At 39.2% G+C, this 27110-nt stretch overlaps 1 long non-coding RNA gene and 1 pseudogene across 2 annotated transcripts; one reads left to right on the top strand and one right to left on the bottom strand.

Annotated features, from left to right (window-relative positions):
• Window positions 1-809: 809 nt before the first annotated feature.
• On the bottom strand, window positions 810-23985 carry LOC121033941 (uncharacterized). Of its 2 annotated transcripts, XR_005792212.1 has the most exons (4): window positions 23660-23985; window positions 10291-10476; window positions 9735-10209; window positions 810-1962 (listed from the first exon to the last, which is right to left on the bottom strand). It is a non-coding gene; the product is annotated as an uncharacterized LOC121033941 (long non-coding RNA). The 2 variants fall into 2 exon arrangements; XR_005792211.1 differs by lacking the exon at window positions 23660-23985 and having other exon boundaries at window positions 10291-12056.
• A 1727-nt stretch (window positions 23986-25712) lies between these two features.
• Window positions 25713-26336, top strand: LOC121033938 (cytochrome b-c1 complex subunit 7-like; annotated as a pseudogene).
• Window positions 26337-27110: the final 774 nt, after the last annotated feature.

Below are 27110 nucleotides of genomic sequence, written 5' to 3'. Positions count from 1 at the left end.
GGCCTGGGTCATGATCTCACATTTCGTGAGTTCAAGCCCCACGTCAGGCTGTGTGCTGACAGCTCGGAGCCTGGAGCCTGCTTCAGATTCTGTGTCTTCCTCTCTCTCTGCCCCTCCCTAGCTCATGCTCACTCTCTCTCTCTGTCAAAAATAAATAAACTTAAAAAAAATTTAAAAATATATATCTATGGAATAGTATCACCACACTGATCCCTTGTGTTGCCATTTTATAGCATATTCCCTACCCTCCTCTGTTCTTGACACCTGGCATCCAGTAAACTACTCTTAATTTCTATAATTTTATCTTCTTCAAGAATGTTATTTCAATAGAACCATGATGTCCATGACCTTTTTAGAAAGCCTTTTTTCATTCAACATAATATCCTTGAGGTCTATGCAAGTTATTGTATCTATTAATAGTTTGTTCACTTTTAGTGCTAAGTATTATTCCATGGTATGAATATATCAATGTAACCAATCACCCATTGATAAACATAGTTTCTTTCCAGTTTTTGTCTATTACAAATAAAGCTGCTATGAACTTTAAAAAGAAAAGAAAAGAAAAGATGGGGTGCCTGGGTGGCGCAGTCGGTTAAGCGTCCGACTTCAGCCAGGTCACGATCTCGCGGTCCGTGAGTTCGAGCCCCGCGTCGGGCTCTGGGCTGATGGCTCAGAGCCTGGAGCCTGTTTCCGATTCTGTGTCTCCCTCTCTCTCTGCCCCTCCCCCGTTCATGCTCTGTCTCTCTCTGTCCCAAAAATAAATAAAACGTTGAAAAAAAAAATTAAAAAATAAATAAATAAATAAATAAATAAAAAGAAAAGAAAAGAAAAGAAAAGAAAAGAAAAGAAAAGAAAGCACACCACAAAAAATCTTTATACAATATGAACCTGCAGGGGTGGAAATATTTTCTCTTTTCCCCTTCTACGTGCTTTGGTTGGTCTAATAATTAAATCAGCATAAGATCGATTAATAGGAGGGAAAAATTTTTAATTTCATACATACAGGAGCCCTATAAAAAATATGAGATTCCAAGAAGGAAACAAAGCAAGCAGTTTTATAACTTTCAGACAAGGAAATGATAAATTTGTGAAGAATTGACAAGATAAAGGGGTTTGGGTTTGAGGTAGTAAATTAGTGAAGAAGTAACATGTTTTGTTTATCCAGTCTTCTCAACTCTAAATCCCCTGTCTCCAGTGATAAATGCTTCTTCCTTTCTGGTACAGGGAGAATACCTTTCACATGATAGATTTATTTTCTACTTTTGGAGTACAGAGGAGGGTCAGAGCGTTCTTATACTGGCTGTTTCTCAAGTAACTTTAGTTCAAAATCATCAATATGCCAAAGTGGCATATTTTGGGGTGGCAATATTCTGCCCCATCTTTGAAACTTCAAAGAAGTTTCACAATTCAGAAGCTGATTGGCAAATTTCTCCCTTATCTCATTGAACAAGTCTCTTGTCTATGAAAACAGGTCAGTTCAGTTAAACAGTTGTGTCTCATTTCAGGAGGCGGTGTTGCAGGTAGGCTCCCAAGGTTAGGCTTACATGGTATGAGCACCTGCACCAAGTATTTAATAGGATACATTTCTATGGAAATAAAATAAAAACAATAGTTAATTATTGGAACAGACTATAATTGCAGTGTCTGAGTTCTGAAGGCAGCTAGTCAAGAAGATTTTTAGATGTCAGGCTCAAAACATCTTCCAATGGAGTGAGGACAGGCAGGGGCACTCTGACAAATTTTCCTGGTTTGCTGTTTGAATATCTCTGGTGATCCTTCTGAGTGATCACACAGCAGCCAGCAGTCATGAAGACTGTCCACATGTGAACTATTATGGTGATTTCTCTGAAGTTTATATCAAGTTGTCCAACTTCAGCGCTCATGGCTTTGGGAAAGGGCAGTTTCAGTTTCTCAACGATTACAAGTCAAAGGGATGGGAGATGTTAGTTTGGAGAGTTGTAGCTACAAATGGGAGGAAATTAGACACGTTCAGTATCCAGTCCAATTTACTGGTAGACAAAAAAAACCTCAAAGATAATTAACAGGACTAGAATCTGATATCTATAATGCTGTACTACGGTTTTCCATCAAACATCATTTTTCTCTCTATAGACAACCCCATTTCTCTCAGAGATAATCAAAGTAAGATGAATTTGCTTGCAAATAAGTCTTGTATTAATAAATTTGGCCTGATTATTTACATAAGTGCAATAAGACTAGTGATTAACTATATAAACTCTTTTAAAGTCTGCTTTGCTGGAACTTTTCATAACAAATCTCAGATTGGATTTTTAAAAGCCTCTTAAGGCTAAAAAGTCAAACCAATAATTGTAATCAGATTTTTACCTGCAATATCTATAGATTTGGGTGAATTCCTTTCTTTGCAAGGTCCCCAAAATATTTTGAGGTTCCTGGGCCTGCCAGGAAGTGACCTTCCTTACTTGCCTCATAGGGTTTTGGGTACCCTATAAGTAAGGCATCAGGCTGTTTTTGATAAGGGGGCTTTATTGACCCCAATAAAGTCAGTATGATTCATTAACCATATTTTTAAGGAACAATGTGATTAGTTCCTTAAAGCTGCTTTTTTTGTATTTTGTTTTTTTTTTTTTTTTTTTAATTTATTTTTGAGAGAGAGAGACAAACAGAGTGCAAATAGGGGAGGAGAGGAGAGAGAGGGAGGCACAGAATCCAAAGCAGGCTTCAGGTTCTGAGCTGTCAACACAGAGCCTGAAATGGGGCTTGAACCCATGAACCTGTGAGATCATGACCTGAGCCAAAGTTGGACGCTTAACCGATTGAGCCACCCAGGCACCCCAAAGCTGCTTTTAGTTCTTTAAAGCTGCCCGGTCTATGGACATCTCTCTCAAATGTAAAAGCCAGTTAAAGCCTTAATAATATAACCACTATTTCCAATTATGTTATGAGAAGATAGATTTTTACTGAACTTATGCAAATAACTATATTGCCATGAAAATAAGAATACTCACTAAAAGTTTTCAAATACTGGAGGGATCAGGTAAGGAGAAAAAGTAATTGTTTCATCTTTGTCACAAAGGTATCCTTTACCAAATTGCTGATAGCTTAGGAGAAAAGAGAAAAAGGTTTCCTTAAATCTGGAAAAACAAAACAGTAAAGAACCAGCAATATTTCAAACAAAAGTCATAAAAAGTTATAATCATCTTCATCAGTTTATTCATTTCCATATAATTAATTTTGTTGATCTTGATGTTTTGTTAGCAGTTTTATGAAGCCTCTAGTTTCTCCATAAGAGTTCCATAAATTCTTACCCAGTTCAGTGGTATTATCTAAAAGTAATCAGAAACCTGTAATTGTTAGAGTCCTTTCTGTGAATCTCCTTGAAGATGAAGCATTTTTGCAGGAACACTTTTGCAAAAGCATCTGACTAAAATAATAACTGTCTATAAAGACAGAAGGCTTTTAAAAGGCCATAGTAAAAGATCTGATGAGAATTTTTTATGATGCAATCAACAAGGTAATTTATTTCTATGACACAACATTTTAAGATGATAAATGCAATTATGACTAATAACATTACCTACCATATTTTTAAAAATTTTATACAATTTCTGGAACATATATGTATATGTTTTTTAAATTTTTAATGTTTATTTTTGAGAGATAGAGCATGGGCAAGGGAGGGACAGAGAGAGAGGGAGACATGGGAGACACAGAATCGGAAGCAGGCTCCAGGCTCTGAGCTGTCAGCACAGAGCCCGATGCGGGGCTCGAATTCACGGAGTGCGAGGTCATGACTTGGGCTGAAGTGGAACATTAAACTGACTGAACCACCCAGGCGCCCCTGCAATTTCTGGAACATATATTAATAATACCTATCCATACAGGGGCACCTGGGTGACTCAGTCAGCTAAGCATTGGGACTCTTGATTTCAGCTCAAGTCTGGGATCTCATGGTTAGTGAGTTGAAGCCCTATGCCCGGCTCCGCATTGACAGCATAGAGCCTGCTTGGGATGCTCTCTCTCCTTCTCTCTCTGCTCTTTCCCCACCCATTCCCATGTGTTCCCTCTCTCATTCCCTCTCTCTCTCAAAATAAATAAACTTTAAATAATAATAATCTATATCCATACAAATACAACACAAAGAAGATTTAACATCACTTCTGATTTAATAATGCTTCCAATGTAATTTAACATATCAAATAATTCCAATTAGTTTATCAACTCTCTTCTTTACAAGGAGAGAGAATAGATCTTTCAAGATGGTCCAGGGACCCTCTACAAAATCCCAAAGTAAGCTCAAGGTCAAAAAGACTTCACTTAGAGTTTGATTGGGGCAGGGGTGCCTCAGTGGGTTAAGCATCTGACTCTTGGTTTCAGTTCAGGTCATGATCTTGAGGTTTATGTGTTCGAGCCCAGGCTCGAGCCCCATGTCAGGCTCCATACTGCAGATGCAGAGTCTGCTTGGGATTTTCTCTCTCTCCCTCTCTTTCTGCCTCTCAACCCCCCTGCTCTCCACGCCACTCAAAATAAATAAATAAACTTTAAAAAAAAAGGAATTTGATTTGGGAAAAGTTTGTCAAAAATATCAGTAGGTTTTAAACATTTGATTAAAGTATCACAGGTTAGTGTGGAACAATATTAAGTTATTCATTTAACCAAAGTGACAACTAAAAACAACTAAAGACTTTGCAGGAAAATACAGAAAGTTACACAGTAGAAAAAAATTTAGTTCTTTTAATAGAGAAGACTCTGTTTTAAGTAATCAAAGACCTCATAAAGGGAACATAACGTGAGGAAATTAAAACAAAACACAAAATCTTTGCCTTCTAGGCAGATTTCTTAAAGGATAAAGAAAAACCTTCTACAATCTTATCAAAAGCAGACCAATAGTCCAAGAAAACTGTCCTGTTAGCAGACAAAAGAAATTTAAGTGTTTTTTTACATAAGTACACTATTGATACACTATTGATATTAGACCTTATTTCAAAAAACGCTTATAATAAATATATTCAATTTTAGCTAGCATGACCATACAGGAAAAATTGTCTTTCCTTCTCTCTATTTCTTTTTCCTCTTAAGCAACGAGCTATTATACTACTTTTTCCCTTAACAAAAATACATCTCCATGTCTCATACCTTTTCTTAGCCAAAACACATCTTTCTTTGCTTGCATAGTTTTCTTTTCCTTACTATTTTATATATTAATTAGAATTCTTAACTGTTAGAAACATTTATTTTTAGTGAAAACTAAGTAAGCAATTGTGAACTATTATACCAGTATTCTGTAGATTGTCAAACCCATTAAGCATTTCATAACCTCTAGAAGCATATGTTTTCTTGAAGTACAATTTTTTTAATGTGAAATAAGACATGTTTATTGGTAGATCCAAATATGTTTAGTATCTCTGCAATAAGAAGCCAAAAGTATATAAACCTATGTTCAATAATTAATGTTTCTGTATTTTACCTTACTTAGAAATGACCTAGATATTCAATGAATTTCCATCATTTATACTTAACTTAGCAAAACTCTGAGGGTTTAAGTTGCCAAAGAGATTTAAGAAAATTTACATAGACGTATCATTAAAAAATGATTACTGTTGGGGTGCCTGGGTGGCTCAGTCGATTAAACATCCAACTTCAGCTCAGGCCATGATCTCACGGTACGTGAATTTGAGCCCCGCATCAGGCTCTGTGCAGACAGCTAAGAGCCTATAGCCTGCTTCAGATTCTGTGTCTCCCTCTTTCTCTGCCCCTCCCCAACTCACACTCTGTCTCTCTCTCAAAAATAAATAAATATTTAAAAAAATTTTAATGATTATTATTGAAAGTTCACTTAAACATTTTTATCTTCCTTACATTTATTTAATTCACTTATTCTTAATAATCATATTTAGATTACTGAAAATTTCATAAGACTTTAAAGCAGCTAGCCATCATCTTAACTTATTTTTCTTGCTGACAAATTTTGTAACAGGGATAACATGAGCTTATTTGACTTTTAGTAAACCTAAAATACAGTACCATTAACTGTTTTTAAATGCCAATAACTCTAAAGACATTCATTTTTTTAATTACACCAACTAACTTAAACTAGGTTTTATTTACCAAAGCTACCCCAGATGACATGAAATTGAGAGTACGTGGGTTGATTTCTATTACACTTCTGAGAGTTTAGAAATATTTAATTTGATAAGTGCTTATCTTTCTTTAAGCCAATTAAATAGGGTTTTACTACAAATTAATTTTGGTAACACCATTTGGAGACAGGAAACATCAATCACACATTTATAACATGTGGATAAACATACATAAATTAACACACAGGGCAGACACAAACTGAGAACTTAGAGCTTTCATTCTAAAATTTTAGCCATGAATCAGGTACAATAATACAAAACTCACTAGTTTACAAATAACAGTTGGATCCAAATTGTATTTCTGGCAGTTGGAATAAGGTAAGTTTACCCACTCATGTGGCTAATTTTTTTACTATTTGTGGAGAAGACTTTTAAGATTTGTATTTGCCCTTGACAAGTAATCTTATGAAAGCTGTAGACTAGAGTTTGAACAAGGGAGATTTCATTGCACATTGGATTTTTAAAAACCTCCTACACACACTTTATTTCCTTCAGTCTCACGTGATTATGGACAGTGTTTTAGTTACCTCCTATGGTGTTTACATTTCAAAGATATGGTAAGACTCACATCTTCAAGGGACAGAGAAAGAATGCAAGTTTTATCTCAGGAATTTTGGGGTATACTTGCCTATTATCTGAAATTTAAGGTAAATACTATTTAAGTCGACTTCATGCCAAGCACAGAGTCCAACAGAGGGCTTGAACTCACAACCCTGAGATCAAGACCTGAGCTGAGATCAAGAATCAGACACTTAACTGACTGAGCCACCCAGGTGCCCCTAAGGTAAATACTACTTAAATTTTTCTCTCTTTTTTTAAATTAAAAAAAATATACATTTTTCATTTTATTTATTTGAGACAGAGAGTACAAGCTGGGGAAAGGGGCAGAGGAAGAGAGAGAGAGAGAGAGAGAGAGAGAGAGAGAAAATCTCAAGCAGACTCCATGTTCAGCATGGAGCCCAATGGGGTGCTCCATCCCATGACCCTGGGATCATGACCTGAGCTGAAATCAACAGATGCTCAGTTGCTCAATTTGAGCTCAAATAAATACAATTTTAAAAAATATATTTTTTTAATTTTAAAAAAGAGAGAGAAATTTAAGTAGTGTTTACCTTAGGGGCACCTGGGTGGCTCAGTCAGTTAAGTGTCTGATTCTTGATCTCAGCTCAGGTCTTGATCTCAGGGTTGTGAGTTCAACCCCTCTGTTGGACTCTGTGCTTGGCATGAAGCCTACTTAAATAGTATTTACCTTAAATTTCAGATAATAGACAAGGATACCCCAATATTTGCCACCCAGGTGACTCTAAATTTCTTTTTTTAAAGTGCAGGACAATTGCATTTCCAGGGTCCTGATTTTTTACATTTGAAAATGTCTGGAGGCAAGTAGGAAAGACTCTCTGTGGACTTTGTTGTTCTCAGAGTTATGCTTTTTTTCTCTAAATATCCAAATTGCAAATCAAGAATTGTTAATTTCAACTCCTTTTTTTTCTCCTTTCCTGATGGCTATCTTCAAAGAATTGGATAGCTTCTCCCATTATAATGCTTAGAGGTTGACTAGCCCACCCAATCACATTGTTTTGAATTTGCCTTTTTGATATCAGGGAGGAATTTTCCTACCAAGGTAGAAACTAAAAGATCTCTATGTTCTAGAGCTTCAGAATTTAGTGCAGTATGCCTTTGAAAAATCTGTATAAAGTGCTCAACAAAGGCCTTTGGATGCTCTCCTTCTTTCTCAACATACAATTCAAACTTAGACCAGTTCCCCGTAGTGGGAAAAGTTCAACTACTGCTTCTATCAGCCCCTGAACAGTAGCCTTCAGCTGCTCCATTTCCTGATCATTCATAGGAGGGCTTGAGAGAAATTCTGGTCATGTGTTTCCTCTTTGAGAGGGGTTTTCTCCAGGGGTCCATCTGACTTGTCTGTTAACTACAGTACAATCAAGGGTGAAAAGAACACCTTTGCAGCTAATCAAGGCTCTTGTGAGTGAGGTTGTAAATGGCCACTAATCTAATTTCTATCGCAATTGGGTAGTATCTTCTGAAAGTGGAGGTAAAAGGGCTTTATAGTTTAAAAGATCAGTTGCTGTCCAGAGGACATGAATTCTTCAGGTGGGGCTGGAGGATTCCAAAATACATCTGCAAAGGATATTGCATAGGAAGGCCTGAGCCTGGCAGAGCCTGATCATAGAGACCTGGAAAGCAGGGGCAGTTTGAAAGGACAGCAAAACAAGTCTGCTAAATTTACTTCCTGCTGCTTTTGCTAAATATACTTCCTGGCTTTCAGCATTTACATGAGAGACCTGTATGCCCTGGACCTAAAGATTAGGCTGGAGTGTTCTCTATAAATCTTGTAGGGGAAGAGAAGTTAAAACAGGTAGCCAGGTGTTTAAGGGATTCTGTGGGAAAGGTGGAGGAGTTTGGCGAGCTAAGGGAATTTGCTGAAGAAATAGAGCTAGATTTTAAGAAGGGGCATTTATGTTGAATGTGGATTTTAACTTTTTCCTAAGTCTAATTTCTGTTCTTCCATCTTGTTAAGGAAGTCCCTAAGGCTAACCATTATACTTCTTTGTGTCCACTTTTTAATTTGATATTACAATAGGTACGAATAGGACAATTTTTCGGAACGAGAGCTCTCTAAAACTTTTTTCAAATACAGAAGTTTTCCAATTCCAAGCACCCATCATTGACAAGTAGGCTCTTATATCCATCTCAATAGTCACTCAAATCAGTAACAATTTTATGGCACACAAGACATAAGAGGCGTCCCAAAAGAGAGTACAAAAGATGCAGCACTCATCAGACCCAGAAAGTTCACCCCCAGAGTTAGCTTAAAAAAGCAAAGACTCGGAGTCACAAGCAGTAAGAATGGTGTAATGAAAATGGTGTCTCCAGTTTCCCATGAGAACGTGAGATGACTCCAGCTACAGACTTACACAAGCGCTACTAAAATGAGACTTTTCCAGCACTAACAAGACAGCAAAGGTTCAGACAATAAAGGCCCCTTATGGGCTGGAAGCTCTTATGACAAACTCCCCTAAGAACTGGCATGGCCAGACAAAGAAAGTACTGCTTGTAACTGAGTGCCTCAGAACCCTAATATTCAACTGGCCACCAAATGCAAGCTGGTATGTGTATCTTCTGGCTGGCAGTGACCAAACAGAATAGTCTCACTAGTTATAAAGCCAAGCTCTGAGGACATAGAACAAGATGAAAGAAAAACTTTATCTGGTGACCCCCAGCAAAGCTTGTCTAAACAGATGCTGGTCTGGTGAGAACTGTGAACTCACCAGTCTGTGATGCTGGCTCAAATAACAGGCTTATAGGACTCATGCCTGTGTTCTGCTCTATGGTTTTCTTTGTTGTGACAAATGACATGAAAGACAGAGACAAAAGAAAACAATGACCATCTCTGGGAGAAAAAGGATCAATAAAAAACAAGAGTGCTCATAACAAACTTTTACCAGAGTTGCTATACCCGAGGAACTAGTTCACACAAATTTTCTCTCCTGCTAATCTAAATTTAGAAAAAGGAAAGAACTCTCACCACTCTCGAGTGGTCACTTACCAGACTCTGCAGGCAAAGAACTGGAAGATTGGCATGGTAAGAATTCTTACCTTCTGCTGGCTCCTGTCACAGGTCCCGGGACCTCTCAGCGGCTGCAGCCAGTGGAGAGCTCCACATTAGGCACCGAAACTACACGGGTAAAAAAACTTTTTCCTTCTTCCCTTCTTGCTGCTTTGGCTGGCCTAATAATTAAATTGACATTAGACAGATTAACGGGAGAAAAAAATTAATTTTGTTCATATGAGAGCCCCATAAAAAACATGAGACTCAAAGAGGTGACCAAAGCAGGAAACTTTTATACCTTTCAGACAAGGAAACGATAAATTTGTGAAGAATCGACAAGAAAAAGGGGTTTCAGCTTTATATTAGTGAAGAAACAACTAGTTTTGCTAATACAGCCTTCTTGGCCCTAAATTCCCTATCTCTAGTGATAAGAGTGCCTTCTATCCTTTGGGTACAGGAAAAGTAACTTCCATGTGGCTTTCAGGGGGACAGAGGAGGGTCAGAATGCCCTTCTGGTACCAGCTAGCTATCTTTTAGGTAACTTTAATTCAAAATAACCAATATGCCAAAAGGGTATTTTGGGGGGTGGCATATTCTGCTCACCTTCAGCTCCAGTTTCTTAAAGGTTATACAAGACAGACAAAGAATATACCAAAATGTTAACAAGAGTTAATGGGTGATTTTTTTTATTTTTTGGAAATAATCAATACCTACCTGTCCCCAATGTGATTAACTGTGATAACGTGGTTGAGGATGCTGAAGATGCCCGGTGCAGTGCAGGGCAGGTGCCTATGAAAAATGGTTCTTTTACAACAAAGCCCTCCTGAAACCAATGCCTGAAGTCCAAAGCATAGTGAAAGGCCAGCTGTGCAGACATTTTGTTGGAAGGTAAGCTTTCACTTTCTCTGATCACACCAAGTAGGAAGAGGGGCTTTAGTTAACATTCATTTGGGTGTCAGGCTTTGTGCTAGTGTTTTTCATAGATGGTCTCATTTAAATCTCCAATACTCCTATAAGTTGGGTACCAGTGTTATTCTCATTTATATATGGAGAAACTGAGGCCCAGAGTGGTTAAATAATTTGCAACAACATAATTAACAAGAGATGGAGCCAAGATCCAACAATGACTCTAGAGTCCACATTGACTATGACACTCTCCCATCCATGTAATGGAAGACAAGGAGACAAATCCATCGCGTATATCTCATCCCAGAGCCACCTGCTAAAATGCCCGTGGTGGAGAATTAGGCAGCACACTATCCAATGGAAAAATTCTGGATGGGGCCTGTAGGAGCCATTTGATACTGGGCCTGGCACTTGCTAGGTTTGTAACTTTGGACAAGTCATAACCCCTCCAAGCCTTGACTTTCTCATGCATAAAAGGGAAATAATATGACCTGAACTGCAGGCCTCCTAGGATAGCTATGAAGATCAAAGGAGACAAAACACGTGGAAATCCTATGAAAACTGTCAAGCGCCATGCAGGTAAAAACTATTATTAGTCATAATACAAATATGGAACCCTCAGAGTGTGAAGACTGGACACCAGATTGCTCTGAGAAGCTCCCAAAGGGTTATTCTCAAGGGACTGTATCATAGTGTCTCACAGACATTTGCCCTCACTGCGCCCTGATAATAGTGCTGTGCTGTTTGGAACAGGTGCCTGATTTGCACCACAGGCAAAACACACTCTGTGGAAACACCAACCTGTGAGGAATGGACTCTGAGGGTGAGCTATGTGATAGCATTCCCAAAACGCAAACCCTGGCCTGGAAAGCCATTCAGAGAACTGACTCTGATATTCTAATAGGAAGGTCTTTCTTGGTTCATGAGAAAGAACAGAATAAGCAAAGAATGATGGTGTCCACAACATGCCGGGCCTTGCCTGTACTAGGCCCCTCACAAATATCTTCTCTGAGCCTCATATTATTATAACCCCATTTTGCAGTTAGAAAAACAGAGACTCAGGGTGGGTAAGGAGCTTGCCCACGAGATTGCTAAAAGATAATGAGAAAATTAAGGGATGAAAACACATTTACTCATCAATTTCTGTTCTGATAAAGTTATCTAAACTTTTTTGGTTTAGTCCCTTCAAAATGAAGATAATTAATAAATGATATGATTTCTTAGATTTCTGTTGACATGTTAGGTAAAACTTTCATTGATTAAAAATATTTTATTATAATATATGCCATTATTTTGAGACCAATGCATTGCTGCCAGACTCTCATGAAAATCAAATTAATTTCATAAGGTGAAAGATTTATGCAATCTGGTAGAATCATGTTAATTTAATAGGAAATAGTTTTCTCTAATTTTTTCTCAATTAAGAGGGAAAGGTTTTTGATTTTTAATTAAGAGAAATGAAAGGAATACTTATAATGAATATGATACCTTATTATTGTCAGTAATAAATAGACTTATATAAATTTATGTTTAACACATAAGCAAATGGCCCACAAAATGAGCAGTTCCCAAAGAAATATATAGTTTTATCAAACATATCAAAGTTCACTAATAATCACCTAAATTCAAAGTAAAACAATGAGATCTCACATTTTACATATTGAATAAGTAGAGATTTTTTAAATTTCAATATTACTTATTTTAATTTTTTTAATGTTTATTTATTTTTGAGACAGAGACAGAGCATGAACAGGGGAGGGGCAGAGAGAGAGGGAGACACAGAATCGGAAGTAGCCTCCAGGCTCTGAGCCATCAGCCCAGAGCCCGATGCGGGGCTCGAACTCACGGACTGCGAGATCATGACCTGAGTCGAAGTCGGACGCTTAACTGACTGAGCCACCCAGGTGCCCCTAAAATTTCAGTATTTAATGTTGTTTAGTGTGATGATGGGCATTCTCAAGAACTGCTGGTGGAACTGCATACCATTACAACTTTTCTGGAAATGATTTGGTGATGCGTATAAAGATCCTTCGACAATGTGTTCTTTGACTATGATAGATTAAATATGACCAAAAATTCTTTGTCACTCCCCTCAGAAAGAGATGTGGTCTAACCACTCTCTGGAAACTGGCCTGGGACTGCTCTGACCACGAGAGCAAGCTGGAAGAGACCCTGTGCCAGTTCCATGCCCAGCCTTTAAGTGGCCTGGCAGCTTCCACCTCCCCCATTTGGAATCCAATGGAGAAGACCACCTAGGTCAGGGCAAAGGCCCCAGCCAACAGCCAGCACCAACTTGTCAGTCATTCGAGACAGTCTCCTAGGCAGTAGATCCTCCAGCCCCAGTCAAGCTACCCAGCCAGGTAACATCATGTGGGGTGAGGCAAACTGTCCCCAGATGGCAAAATTGTGTGCAAATGAATGATTGCTATTGTTTTAAGAGACTGGGTTTTAAGTTTTGAGAACACGTTACATAGCAATAAATAGCTTAAGATTGACCCAATAATTTTACTTCTAGAAATTTATCGTCAGGTACTAATCAGGAATGCAGACAAAGGCTTACATTCCAAAACATTTCTTGCAGAGTAGTTTTGGAGCATTTTAATATTTTAATTAGGAAAATAATTATGAAGATCACAGTATATCCATTATGGAAGTAATTTAAATGTTAGCAATGCAGGAAAGACTTATGATATACTTTTAGGTGGGAAAAAGTCATATAAAGAACTATGCATATAAAAAGGAAACAAATTAAGGGGTGCCTGGATGGCTCAGCCGGTTGAGCATCCGACTCTTGATTTCGGGTCAGGTTGTGATCTCATGAGTTTGTGAGATTAAGCCCTGCGTCAGGCTCTATGCTGACAGTGCAGAGCCTGTTTGGAATTCTCTCTCCCCCTCTCTCCTTGCCTCTCCCCCAATCACACACATGAGCTCTCTCATGTGTAAATAAACACTTTTAAAAAAGGAAAAAAATTAAAAGTTAGTAGTGTTTTTTTCTAGGCACACATGAGCTCTCTCATGTGTAAATAACACTTTTAAAAAAGGAAAAAATTAAAAGTTAGTAGTGTTTTTTCCTAGGCAAAATAATTATGAGTGATTTTATTTTATCTTCATATTTTTGTGATCACTGCAGCATCAGAAAAAAATAACTCTTAAAATTAAGAAAACTATCAACTTGCAAAATCTGTCCATAGATTAAAAAAAATAAATTTCCATTAACTATAGTTTCAAAGTTTTTCATAAAATCATTCTACTGAGGCATTTGGCAATATTGAGGTTGAATCATCTAGTTCGCATAACTGACAAGCCAACAGGCAGTTACATTGTAATTTTTACAGTCAGCAAGAGACAGACCTATTAGCAAAGGGCTTTGATAATCCACAAACTTGATGTAAAAATGCTGACTAATTAAGCAGTTCTTTTTTTTTTTTTTAATTTTTTTTTTTTAACGTTTATTATTTTTGGGACAGAGAGAGACAGAGCATGAACGGAGGAGGGGCAGAGAGAGAGGGAGACACAGAATCGGAAACAGGCTCCAGGCTCCGAGCCATCAGCCCAGAGCCTGACGCGGGGCTCGAACTCACGGAGCGCGAGATCGTGACCTGGCTGAAGTCGGACGCTTAACCGACCGCGCCACCCAGGCGCCCCTAATTAAGCAGTTCTAATGATGTGGCACAAAGTAAAATAATGAAGAAAAGGCTTCAGAAAAAATGAGACTAACATCTTGGAAAGTCTGTTACCTGCCAGATTTCCTACAGCCATACCACGTAATCCTGTCAACAGCCTCGTGTGGTAGATAATAGCTCCATTTTCAGATGAGGACCCTATGGCCTTGACTGAAGTTCTTAAAGCCTGCGACTGCACAGCTGGGAGTCAGGCCCCATGCATATGTTCTTCCCACAGCACCACATCACTCCACAAACAGCATGTAGGGCTGTTTGAAAAAGTCTTTCTTTTATTCTAACACAATTAATGAAATATTTAATTGGACTTTCTAAGCCTCTTTCGTAGAATCACTTTCTTCTTGCAGAACTTGAAGTAATCCTAAAAAAGTCAAAGCCAATTTTGTGACAAGCCTTGACTTTTCTTGAACAATTGAAAGGGGTTTGGGGGAGAACGACCGGCTTACAAAGCAGCGGTACTTATGACACAGTACCTCTCCTCCTTGTGCTCTCTTCTCTGGCATCTCTTCAAAGCCCTATTTTTTTTTTAATTTTTTTTTAATTTTTTTTTAATGTGTATTTATTCTTGAGAGAGAGAGAGCACACACGCATGAGTTGGGGAGGGGCAGAGAGCGAGGGAGACACAGAATCTGAAGCAGATTCTCTGTGCTGAGCTGTCAGCACAGAGCCTGACATGGGGCCCGAACCCATGAACCATAAGGTCATGACCTGAGCCAAAGATGGACACTTAACCGACTGAGCGACACAGGTACCACCAAAGCCGTATCTTTAGTATGGCTGAGGCTTTTAGTAAGCTGGAATCTGACTGTGCTTTTTAGTTTCATTCACTATTCATATTTGTTTTGGTTTCCAACAGGCCATATTCATTTTGGGATCCAAGATGTGAGGAGCCAGTACCACAGAGAGGCCCCACGGGGCATTTGACAGGATAAAATGGAGACAGATGTCAACCAAGCCCAGTGGTGTTTTGTTTTCAAGGGAGTCACTAATAGTAATAACAGCTAAGATTTCCATAGAGTTTATTTGCATCAGCCCTGTACTATGCACTTTACATGTGAACATTATCCTATTTAAATCCTCACAACTCTAAGAGGTACACACTAATTTTGATCTACATTTTACAGGTGAAGATGCTAAGGACCCAGATACCAGACAGGTGGTGGTCAGGGTATGAACTGGTTGTCTGATCTCAGTCCCTGCTTCTAATTGCCACATAGACTGCATTCATCAGGGCTGTGGTTTCAGAGAGAAGTCTGCATCTTTACTCTTCTGTCAGCTCCAGAGGGAACCCTGAGTGAGCACTGGGAGAAACGCCATGGCTGGGAGAATGGAGAAATGGGAATCCCAGTTTTGCAAGGCCAAGCTGGAAGGTGGCTTTTCCCAGGGTGCTTCTCAGTACCAAAGTGCTTAGTACCTTGAGCCTTCTTTTAAAGTGTATTTCTAGGGGCGCCTGGGTGGCTCAGTTGGTTAAGCATCCGACTTCAGCTCAGGTCTGATTTCACTGTTTGTGGGTTCAAACCCTGCATTGGGTTCTGTGCTGACAGCTCAGAGCCTGGAGCCTGCTTCAGATTCTGTGTCTCCCTCTCTCTCTGACCATCCCCTGCTCACAATGTGTGTCTCTCTCTCAAAAATAAACATTTAAAAAATTCTAAAAATAAAAAAAAAATTTTTTAAATAATAAAATAAATGTATTTCTATTCATTCACCATTCCCTATATCTAAAAGGATATAAGGGGGGCCTGGGTGGCTCAGTCAGTTGAGTGTCCAAGTCTTAATCTCGGCTCAGGTCATAATCCCAGGGTCATGGGATCAAGCCCCGTGTTGGGCTCCATGCTCAGTGTGGAGCCTGCTTGAGATACTCTCTCCATTTGCTCCTCCCCTGATTGCGCACACACTCTCTAAAATAAAAATTTAAAAAGTCATAAAAAAACTAAAAGGATTTAAGGTAGTTTATTATGGTAGAAAAAAATACAACATGAAGAAAGAAAAAAAAAAAGAATGGACCTTTAAATATTCAATGGCTAACATAAAATCATGACCAGCAATTGTCACAGATCACAGTGTTCATTAAATTGAAATAAACCAGTGGCTCAAGACCAGCATAACTAATGCCACTATTAAGATCAGGAAAATATTTTATCCTGAAAGCAAAGTGGCACAGTACAATGTGATAAGCAGCGCCCTCATATCTGCAAATATATGCTTAAATATCAGGCAGCAGAACAGTGTGGCTGAGCACAGAGACGCTAGAGCCAGACTTCCTGGGTTCCACCACTTTCCAGCTAGGTAATCTAGGGAAAGTTATCTAAACTGTCTGTGCCTGAGTCTCTTCCTTTAGAAATGGGGACTAGGGAAACATGGAGGATTAAATGAGATAATGGATATAAAGCAGCGTCTGGCATGCATACAGCCCTGTGCCTGTGTGTTCTAAAGTTACCATCAGCCTGGCTTGAAACGTAGCAGATACTTCCCACCATAGGACCCCTGTACCCACTGCATCCTCTGCCTGGCACACTCTTCCCCCATCACACATGTGGCTCACTCCTAACCCTCCTTCAAGTCTTTGCTCTAATATCACTTTCTCAGTGAGTTTCCAAACAACACTATTTAAAATAAACTGAGATGTTTTCCCTATTCTTCTCCCACAAACTTAGTAGCCTTTATCTCCTGCCCCAGTTCATTTTTGTCCTTCTTCTGAACATTCCTCATGCTCAAATAACCAATCGCATTATTTCCTCTGTTTTTTGTCTATTTTCCTCCACTAAATGAAGGCAGGTTTCTATTTAATTCACTGCTCCATTCCCAGCACCCAGAACAGAGCATGGCAGAGTTAACTTCCAATAAACACGCGTTGAATAAAATCAATGAACAAATTAATCACTGTACAGTCAATTGCATGGTCCCTATGAAACACCTGTAACGGTAAGTCAGTCAAAAAGTGAACCTGTAAGTTGTCTGGACTTTTCAATCATCTCATAATAATTTGAGAAAGAGTTTGAAAGTCTTATGAAATTTTTTGATAAGAGGTAATTCCACTGAGATCTTAGGTGACATGTACTGTTTTATACTCTTCGGTGAGTTCAGAATTAGTGATTAAGAGTCACTTTCAGCAGGGGCGCAGCTAGATAGAATAGTCAAAACATGGAGTAAGAATAAAGCATTACTGGAATCAAATCATCACTCTGTCAGTTCTTAATGGAGCCAGTCCAAATAAATCATAGGTTTTATCATCCAGTTCTCTCCTGACAGCAAAGCAAGGACAGGGAAGCCAGTTATTAATGAGAACATCTTATTTTATGCATCAAAGGAACTCCATGCTTCCTAACACAAAGGCAAGTGTTAAATGTGCAGAACTTGGGGAGAGACACCAGGACACGTGGGGCTCTTGCTTAGTACTAACAGTTACGTGCCTGCACAAGCCTCAGTGGTGAGCAACCACCTTTTTAGTCAGCGAAAGGCAATCTAGCAGAACGGAAAACATGCCACAAAAAGAGCAACAGAGGTCAATGAGGTGAGTCAGGCTCCAGGTGGAGCTGGGAAACTCTCCCAGTCCCAAAGGCAGATTGACCTGTGTCATCCACTTGTGGTGAAATGCCAACATCAAAGCAGCTGACATTACTATACACGACTTTTAGGCCAAACAAAAAACTTCGGGTAGCTCTTGGCTTTCCCATGGTTGAAGTATGAGAGCTAAGAATATTTCTATGATAAATGAGATTTCTTTATAAGGTATTTTAGGGGGGAAAAAAAAAGTTGAATGGACTAAAGCTGCATTCTGAGCATCCTACTGTTAACCTTATCTTTCTTCGTGTAAATTGTGGCCTGAGCACAGACCTCACTGAGGTTCCCAACATGAGAAAGAACTGTGTGGCATAAATTGATGGCTGTGAATGAGCCTGTGCCTCAAGGCCCATAAAGCCATCCCATGCCCTCAGCTCACACCAGCCCAGCCACTTTCCACTTGGGTCTCTCGTCTTCTGATTCTTAATTAAATTCAACCCCATCTTACTCCATTCTTTTTTTTTTTTTTTTTTTTAAGTGTGATTCGTTTCTCACAGCTAAGCAATAGGTTCCTTAAAGGACAAGGGCTACTCTTTACAATTCTCTTGTACCCATAAGACTGGGCACCACTGACATAAAACATTGTGTAAGTTTAAGGTGTACAACACGTTGAGTTGATACACTTATATACTGTGATTACTAAGGTAGCATTAATTAACACCTCCATCACTTTTCTTTTTAAAAAATCAACTCAGTTTCACTGACTTTTTTCTATTATCTTTCTAGTCTTTATTTCATTTATTTCTGCTGTTCTTTGTTATTTCCCCTCTTCTGCTAACTTTGGGCTTGGTTTATTCTTTTTTGTAGTTGCTTATGGTGTGAAATCAGATAAAGATAGTTCTTTTTTCTTTTTTGGGCGGGTATTTTCTGCTTTTTTTATTTTTTAAAATTTTTATCGAAATTAGTTAGCATATAGTGCAGCAATGATTTCAGGAGTAGATTCCTTAATGCCCCTCACCCATGTAGCCCATCCCCCCACCCACAACCCTCCAGGAACCCCCAGTTTGTTCTCCATATTTACGAGTCTCTTATGTTTTGTCCCCCTCCGTTTTTATATGACTTTTGTTTCCTTTCCCTTATGTTCATCTGTTTTGTCTCTTAAAGTACTCACATGAGTGAAGACATATGATTTTGGTCTTTCTCTAATTTCACTTAGCATAATACCCTCCAGTTCCATCCACGTAGTTGCCAATGGCAAGATTTCATTCTTTTTAATTGACGAGTAATACTCCATTGTGTATATATACCACATCTTCTTTATCCATTCATCCATCGATGGACATTTGGGCTCTTTCCATACTTTGGCTATTGTTGATAGTGCTGCTATAAACATGGGGATGCATGTGTCCCTTCGAAACAGCACACCTGTATCCCATGGATAAATGCCTAGTAGCTCAATTGCTGGGTTGTAGGGTAGTTCTATTTTTAATTTTTTGAGGAACCTCCATACTGTTTTCCAGAGTGGCTGTACCAGCTTGCATTCCCAAGATCTTTTTTCTTAATGTAGGTCTTTATTGTTATAAACTTCCCTCTTAGAACTACTTTTACTGCATCCCATAGGATTTGGTATGTTGTGTTTCCATTTTTGTTTAAAGATATATATTTTTTAATTTTGCTTTTGATTTCTTAGACCCATTGCTTGTTCACAAGCATATTGATTTCCATATGTTTGTTAATTTTCCATCTTTCCTCCTTTTATTATTGATTTCTAGTTTCATATTATTGTGGTCAGGAAAGATACTTAAGATTTCAATATTCTTAAATTTGCTAAGATTTGTTTTGTGACTTATCACATAATCCATCCTGGAGAATGTTTCATGTGCACTTGAGAAGAATGTGTATTGCACTTCTGTTGGGTGAAACATTCTGTATATGTCTGTTAGATCCATTTGGTCTAAGGTATAGTTCAAGTCTGGAGTTTCCTTACTGATTTTCTGTCTGTATCCATTGTTGAAAGGGTACTAAAGTCCCCTACTATTAATTGTATCATTTTGTCTATTTCTGCCTTCAGATCTCTATTTGCTTACTGTATTTAGGTGCTCCAGTGATGAGGACATAAATAATTGTAATAACATGTTGATGAATTGACCTATTTTCATTATATAATGACTTTGTTTCTTGTTACCATTTTTGGCTTAAAGTCTATTTTGTCTGATAGAAGTATAGCTACTCCTGCTCTCTTTTGGTTTCCACTTGCACAGAATATCTCTTCCCATGTCTTCACTTGAAGCCTATGTGTGTTCTGAAAGTGGAAAGTCTCTTGTAGGTAGCATATAGTTGGGTATTGTTATCCACTCAGCCACTCTCTGTCTTTTGACTGGTGGATTCAATTCACCTACATTTAGAATAATTAATGGTAGGTAAGAACTTACTAATGTCACCTTATTTATTGCTTTCTGGCTGTTTTGTAGTTCCACTGTTCCTTTTTTCCTTTCTTTCTGCCTGCTTTTGTGAATTGATTTTCTGTGGTATTTGCTGATTCTCCTCTTTATCTTTTGTGAATCAACTACAGGTTTTTGCTTTGTGGTTAGCAAGATGTGTACATAAGCCATCTCGTAACTAAAACTGTCCATTTTAAACTTATAGCAACTTAACTTCAATTACACATAGAAGGTCCACCTTTCTACCCCTCCCCTTTTGTTTTTGATGTTACAATTTACTTCTTTTTATATTGTGTATTAACAAATTGTACTAACTATAGTTATTTCTAGTTCTCGTCCTTTGATCTTATACTAAAGTGGTTAACACACCACCACTACAGTATTAGTCTGAATTTGACCATATGCTTAGCTTTACCAGTGTGTTGCCTATTTTCATGTTACTAATTAGATCCTTTCACTTTAGCTGGAAGAACGCCTTTCAGCATTTTTTTGTAAGGCAGGTCTAGTGGGGATTAACTTCTTCAGCTTTTGTTTGTCTGTGAAAGTCTTGATCTCTCCTTTTCTGAATTTTTTTTTAATGTTTATTCACTTTTGAGAGACACAGCACGAGCAGGGAAGGGGCAGAGAGGGAGATACAAAAACCAAAGCAGGTTGCAGGCTCTGAGCTATTAGCACAGAGCCTGATGTGGGACTCAAACTCACCAACCCTGAGATCATGACCTGAGCTGAAGTCAGACACTTAACTGAGTCACCCAGGTACCCTTCTGAATTCTTGATTGACAGGTTTTGTTCTCTCACCACTTTGAATATATCACACCACTCTCTCCAGGCCTGTAAGGTTTATGCTAAGAAATGCACTCACAGTGTGGGGCACTGAGGCAATGGGGATACCTATGGGCCAATTGAGGGAATCCACTAGCAAAGAGTCCTTAGTGGTTCATGGGCAGTCTTCTTGGTGGAATCTGTGACACAGTAGGATCCACATCTCTTTCATGCTCTCCAAGAGTTCAGATTGTTGCTCTTCCAACTTTTCCTGCCTCCCTCAGTCATGGAGCTCATGACTCAGTACTCTGGATGGAGAAGAGAGAAATGAGCCTCTTTGGCAGTGTCCCACACAGCTGGGGAAGCCAGATGCTCACCCACACATTCCTTTTCCTCTACAGGAGAGATCAAAGGCCAAGAAGATTTCTCTTGGCCCTAAGCTGTGTTGCCTTGGGGTAGAAGTGATAGAGATAACATCAAACTGTTCCTCTCACCCCTTCCAATGCGTCCAAACTCATGCTTTTTTTGTTTCTATGGTGTGCTGAAACTTCTCCACTGGAAACCTGGCTCTTTTGTTTGTGGGTGGCTGTTGAAGACTGTTTTATGGGGGCTCCTGGACTGCAGCCCAAAAGGGGCTAGAGCCAGTTCACAGTCCACAGCTGGGACCAACATCTATATGCCTAATACGTGATGTATGGATGGGCAAAGACTCCTCCCAGATCCTGTGGCATGTGGTACTGGATCCCACAGCTTCTACAAAGGCACTCTGATGGATGCTACATTGTTGTTGGGAGAAGGACACAAACTATGGGCATCTTATTCAGCCATAAAGCTGACATCACCCTCCAAACAGCCCAGCCCTTATCTCTCAGCAAGCTGAGAAATTCAAGAACAGAAAATTATTGACATCTTACCTCTTTACCGCAAAACTCTTGGATACATCAACCAGCTCTTAACCTCCAGCTCCATTCCTACCTTTCAGCTTCATCTCTGTCCAATATTGCCTCTAAACTTCGAACTCTAGTTTTCTAAACTAAAACGGCCCCCTGTTTTCTATCCTATGCTTGCCCTTTGGATTTGAAATGGACTTGGCTTCTTGGATTTGATACCCTCCTTACTCTCTGGCTCCATCCACCCAGAGTTTTTACTCCAGGATGTCAAGCCTAGGCTCCCAGGATCCAATCTGTCATTTTCCACTGCTACAGAACTTATCTAGAGTTCCCTTTGGGGAGAGCAGGCAAGAGTAGATGATGATTGGTCATGTCACAATTATCATGAACACAGTCAGAAGGGGAGGGTACAATTCTGCTCACTGTCTGCTGCTTCTACCACCAGCATCAGCAACACATGTCCATGTCCTGGATGAGTGAGAAGGAACAGTCTGGCTTAGCTCACCACCACCAGAAGCAACAATTGATTTATCAGGGACAACAAGGCATGAAAATAGAGAAGACTACCCAACTATAAGCTCCCTGTAGGGGAATCATATGTGCATCTTATTCATAACTGCTTCTTCATGGCAGGCCGGTGTATAACATGTTAGTAGGTTTTGATAAATGTGTTGAAATAATTAATCAGGAAAAGAGTGGTACTATCTTTGATTTCCATCTCATTGTCCTTGAAAAGAATTTAAGGCAATAAACATGAATGTTCCAATCATGATGTGAGACCTTGCAAATATATAAATAGATCAAATGAGTCACATGTAGTCTTTACTCTTAAGTTTATAGCTCCCTTTAAGCACAAAGGCAGACACGTTTTAGACACTATGTGTTAAGAATTCCACTACAAGTATGGATAAAGTACTATGGGCACACAGCACTGTATGGTATAGTATGTATATATATATGTAATTTATTATGTTCACATTGGGAGCCTATAGGAAAAGAAAGTGACATTTGAGCTGGGCTTTGAAATATGAAGTATTTCAAAGAAACTTATAACAAGGATGAGACTGACCATATTAGGACTCTATGAGGAAAAGCCCCAGCCTGACAACAGAGTCAGGTTCAGGGCTGCTAGTGCCTCTCTGGTAGACAGCAAATTGTGAACAAGTAGTCTCTATCACAGAGAGTCCAGGATATACTTGAGATGTCCTAGAAGAACCCTGGGGTCATATATTGGGAGCACAAGGTTTATGACAATTGCAACTCTCCCCCAAAGTTGACTAACGATCCATGCAGCTCAGCCTGGAAAATGTCTGACACTGATCAGTTTTAAGGTTCCCTCAGCTGTTTCGGGGCTATTCTGTAGGCCCTGGGGATCTAAGCCAGATGAGAATTCTGGTTCCTCAGAGAGGGCCTGGAACCATTTGAGCCATTAGAGCATGGCTGGCTCTCTGTGGTCACTCCAAGAAGATACCTCCTATGGCAATTTCCTCAGCTCCTCAGACCACCAGAAATAGAGCCTCCCTGAAGACCTAGGCTGGTCTGTACATACGGATGTAGACATAAACTAGGGGATACCTTTTGACCTGCAGTACCTATAATCAGTAGGATATAGGTTGGGACCCAGATACTGATGCCCATATGGGAAGAAACAGTCCATGACCAGTAAAAATGTGGTGGGGATGTATTAAAGCCAGAAAGTTATCTCTCTTGACTAGTTAGAAAATAGTAACTCTACAGAGTAAGAAGCCAGTTATACATAATTAAAGAGGAAGTGAGACCCCAAGCAGCTAACCTGAAGACCCTAGGAAAGTACCACAGGCTGTGAATCAGGATATTCATAGATCTCCCCAAACTTCATCAGGGCCCCAGCTGCAGCACTGCTACTTGCTGTTTGTCTGTGGACAAATCACATTTCTGTTAATTAAATAAGTATTATCCATTTAAAAAAATAAAATCTTTTTTTTTTTCTTTTTTTTTTTAAAGGAGGGGTTTCTGGCTGGTTTAGTCTGTAGAGAATGCTGACTCTTAATCTTGGGGTTGTGACTTCAAGCCCCATGTTAGGTGTAGAGATTACTTAGAAAAATAAAATCTTGGGGCGCCTGGGTGGCTCAGTCGGTTGGGCGTCCGACTTTGGCTCAGGTCATGATCTCGCGGTCCGTGAGTTTGAGCCCTGCATCGGGCTCTGGGCTGACAGCTCAGAGCCTGGAGCCTGTTTCGGATTCTGTGTCTCCCTCTCTCTCTGACCCTCCCCTGCTCATGCTCTGTCTCTCTCTGTCTCTCTCTGTCTCAAAAATAAATAAATGTTAAAAAAAAAAATTAAAAAAATAAAATAAAATCTTTGAAATATATAAATATTATCAACGGTATTATCATAATAGAGGAAAGAATCCATTTGCAAAGAATAAATGAGCCTCATTTAAATTATATTATGAACTAGGGATGCCCAGGTGGCTCTGTCAGTTGAGCGTCAGACTCTTGATCTTGGTTTAGGTCTTGATCTCATGTCATGAGTTTGGGCCCCACCGTGGGCTCCATGCTGGTCATGGAGCCTACTTAAGAAGAAAAAAAAAATTGTATTATGAACTAGAATTAACAACTAACAACAGTATCTTAAATAGTACAAAGTTTCAATTTCCAAGATACTTCCCCATTCATCATTATATATAATGCTTGTTATCCCTGGTGAGGTGGGTCAGTGAGACACTAAGAGAGAGGCTAACATGGACCTCCCACTGTTTCACAGCAAAGCAGGAGTCAAGCCCAAGAAGACTAATTCCCAGTCCCATGGTTTCTTAATCCTGATTGTGTGGCCACCAAGAAAACCACTGTGATCCACTCATTTTACTTAGCCATTTCCAGATTTTATCTGCAAGGTGCTTTCCAGCTGAGTTTCCCTGGTGACAAATTTCTATAGCTAACTGCTCAGTACTCAAAGCACCTAACACCTTAATACCTACTACATACTTTATGAAAATATTTAGTGGTAGCATTTGAAACAAATAATCATCTTTCTTCTCTTTATGATGGTGTTTCCTTTTGTATGTAGTAAGAGGAATATAAAACAAATGAACTTTACATCAGGCTTGTCTGAAATCACAACTTGGTAAGTGTATGTTAAGGTTGGTAAGAAATGCTGTTAGGGAGTTCTGAGGAACAATTCATCACAATAGAGACTTTTAGAAAATTCCATATATTGCCTTATTTTAAAATCTGAATTCAGGAATCAGGAAGGATGCCAGCGAGGTCTTTAATTTGTTTGCCACTGTATGCAAAGTGCCCAGTGCCCAACCCTGAGCAAGCAGGCACTCCCTCAGTGCATGCCCACTGGTCTCCAATGTTTCCTGGGCCAGTCCCACCCACTGTACCTCACCTCAGGTCACCAGCATACTTACCATTATCTCCAGACATGATATGTGCCCCCTTCGCCACCCGGTGTTCCACTTGCAGCTTTGTCTTGTCCAACTTCCAGCTTTGGTTTCTGTTATCAATTAGCATAAGCTTGAGAAGAAGCACTGGCCCACATGTTGGCTGGGTAATAAATTTACACCAAAATCACAGAGGAATAAATGGAAAATCCAGCAAAACAGCTTAATGAAACTTGGCAGCAAGCATGAAATAAAAATGTCCTGCTCCTCTTTTGAAATCTATTTTTTGAGGACACTTACAAGCTGCTGGTATTACTTGGAGTGCAGCCATAAGCAAAACCAAAGAACAGAGGAAAGGAGTAGGGAAGGAAAGAAGTTAGCTGGCCAGTAGGCTCTAGGTTCACTTGGTTAGTTTTGCTCAAAACTACTAAGTCACTGACCTTTGTCATTTAGTTTAATACATTAGTCTTTTAAGAGTCTCGGGTCAAAATGGAGAGCTGGCCTGTGGTTGCAGCATCAAGCCAGTGGCTGGAGGGTATTTGAAAATGGTATTACAATGCTGCAGGGTTCAATAAACTGGGACTAATGCAAGATGATATAACATATGAGAATGATGATGTGAAAGAGGCCATAAGAAGGCTTCCTGAGAACCTTTATAACTACAGGATGTTTCGCATTAAGAGAGCACTGGACCTGACCATGAGGCACCAGGTCTTGCTTAAAGAGTAGTGGACAAAATATGAGGAGGATAAATTCTACCCTGAACCATATCTGAAAGAAGTTATTCGGGAAAGAGAAGAATGGGCAAATAAATAATCATGGAGTTGATATCTGTGGTTGCAGCTGCCCTCAAATATTTTTAAGAAGTTGGGTAAACCCAAAATGTACAATTTGGAACTATTTGAGCTGCCAATGTTATTACTTTAAATAAATGTCTATTGTAATTATTAAAAAAAAAATACATTAGTCTTTTAAGAATATATCTAACAGTTGAACCCAAAGAAAACTCAAAGGTTTGATATGTTAATGATAGAATTTAAGAGAGTATGACACTTGAGACTTACAGGTAGGAACTTCCTTGTAAGACCTCTTATACCCTGACACTCCTTTTAGATTTAAAAAACAAAGCTCAAACTTGATTGTAAGTTTTCAATAAAAGTTCTCGAACACTCATTCTAAAAGAAAACCACAAGATTCCATCTGTCATATTCTGACTTTACCACAGCCCATTCCTCTTTGGTAATCCATAAGCTTTTCTCTGATGCCAGACTGTGCAGACTCAAATCTCAGTTCTGCCACTTACTAGCTGAACCACTTGAAGCAAAGTACTGAATCCTTCTTTTATCACTTCCTAGCTGTATAACCTCGAATAAGTGATTTAAACCTCTTCTGCCTCAGTTTCCTCATCTACATGGAGATAATTCTATTACCTACCTCACAAAGTTTTTGTTAAGGATTACATAAATTAACGTATATTAGGCACTTAGAATGATGCCTGACATGTAGTAAAAGCCGTTTGCCATTATTATTTCCTCTTTAAATAGACATCCTGTAGGTCTGTAATCTCAACAAGAGTTGGTGATGCAAATACTAACCATAAGCCCCAGGAAGAACAGAAGATAATGAGAAAGCAATGTTAAATCACAAATTCCACATTCCATCCAGCAGTTTTAACCAGTGAGCTGCAGTTTCACTTTTTCTCCTTTGATCACCCTTTTGATCTAGAAATACAAGAAAGGTGGTGAACTTGAAAGGCAAACAGCAAAAAGGAGGAAGCGGGGGAAATAAGCTGGTGGACTTTAGACTGGACAGTCAGCTCCCTTAGTGTGGAAAGCTTCACCTGCCCCAGTGCTGCTCTGACATGGTTCCACCTTTTCC

The sequence above is a fragment of the Herpailurus yagouaroundi genome, unplaced genomic scaffold, assembly GCF_014898765.1.
Source record: "Herpailurus yagouaroundi ecotype Mexico unplaced genomic scaffold, PumYag 159, whole genome shotgun sequence".
NCBI lineage: Eukaryota > Metazoa > Chordata > Mammalia > Carnivora > Felidae > Herpailurus > Herpailurus yagouaroundi.
This window is presented reverse-complemented; position numbering and strand designations above follow the sequence as displayed.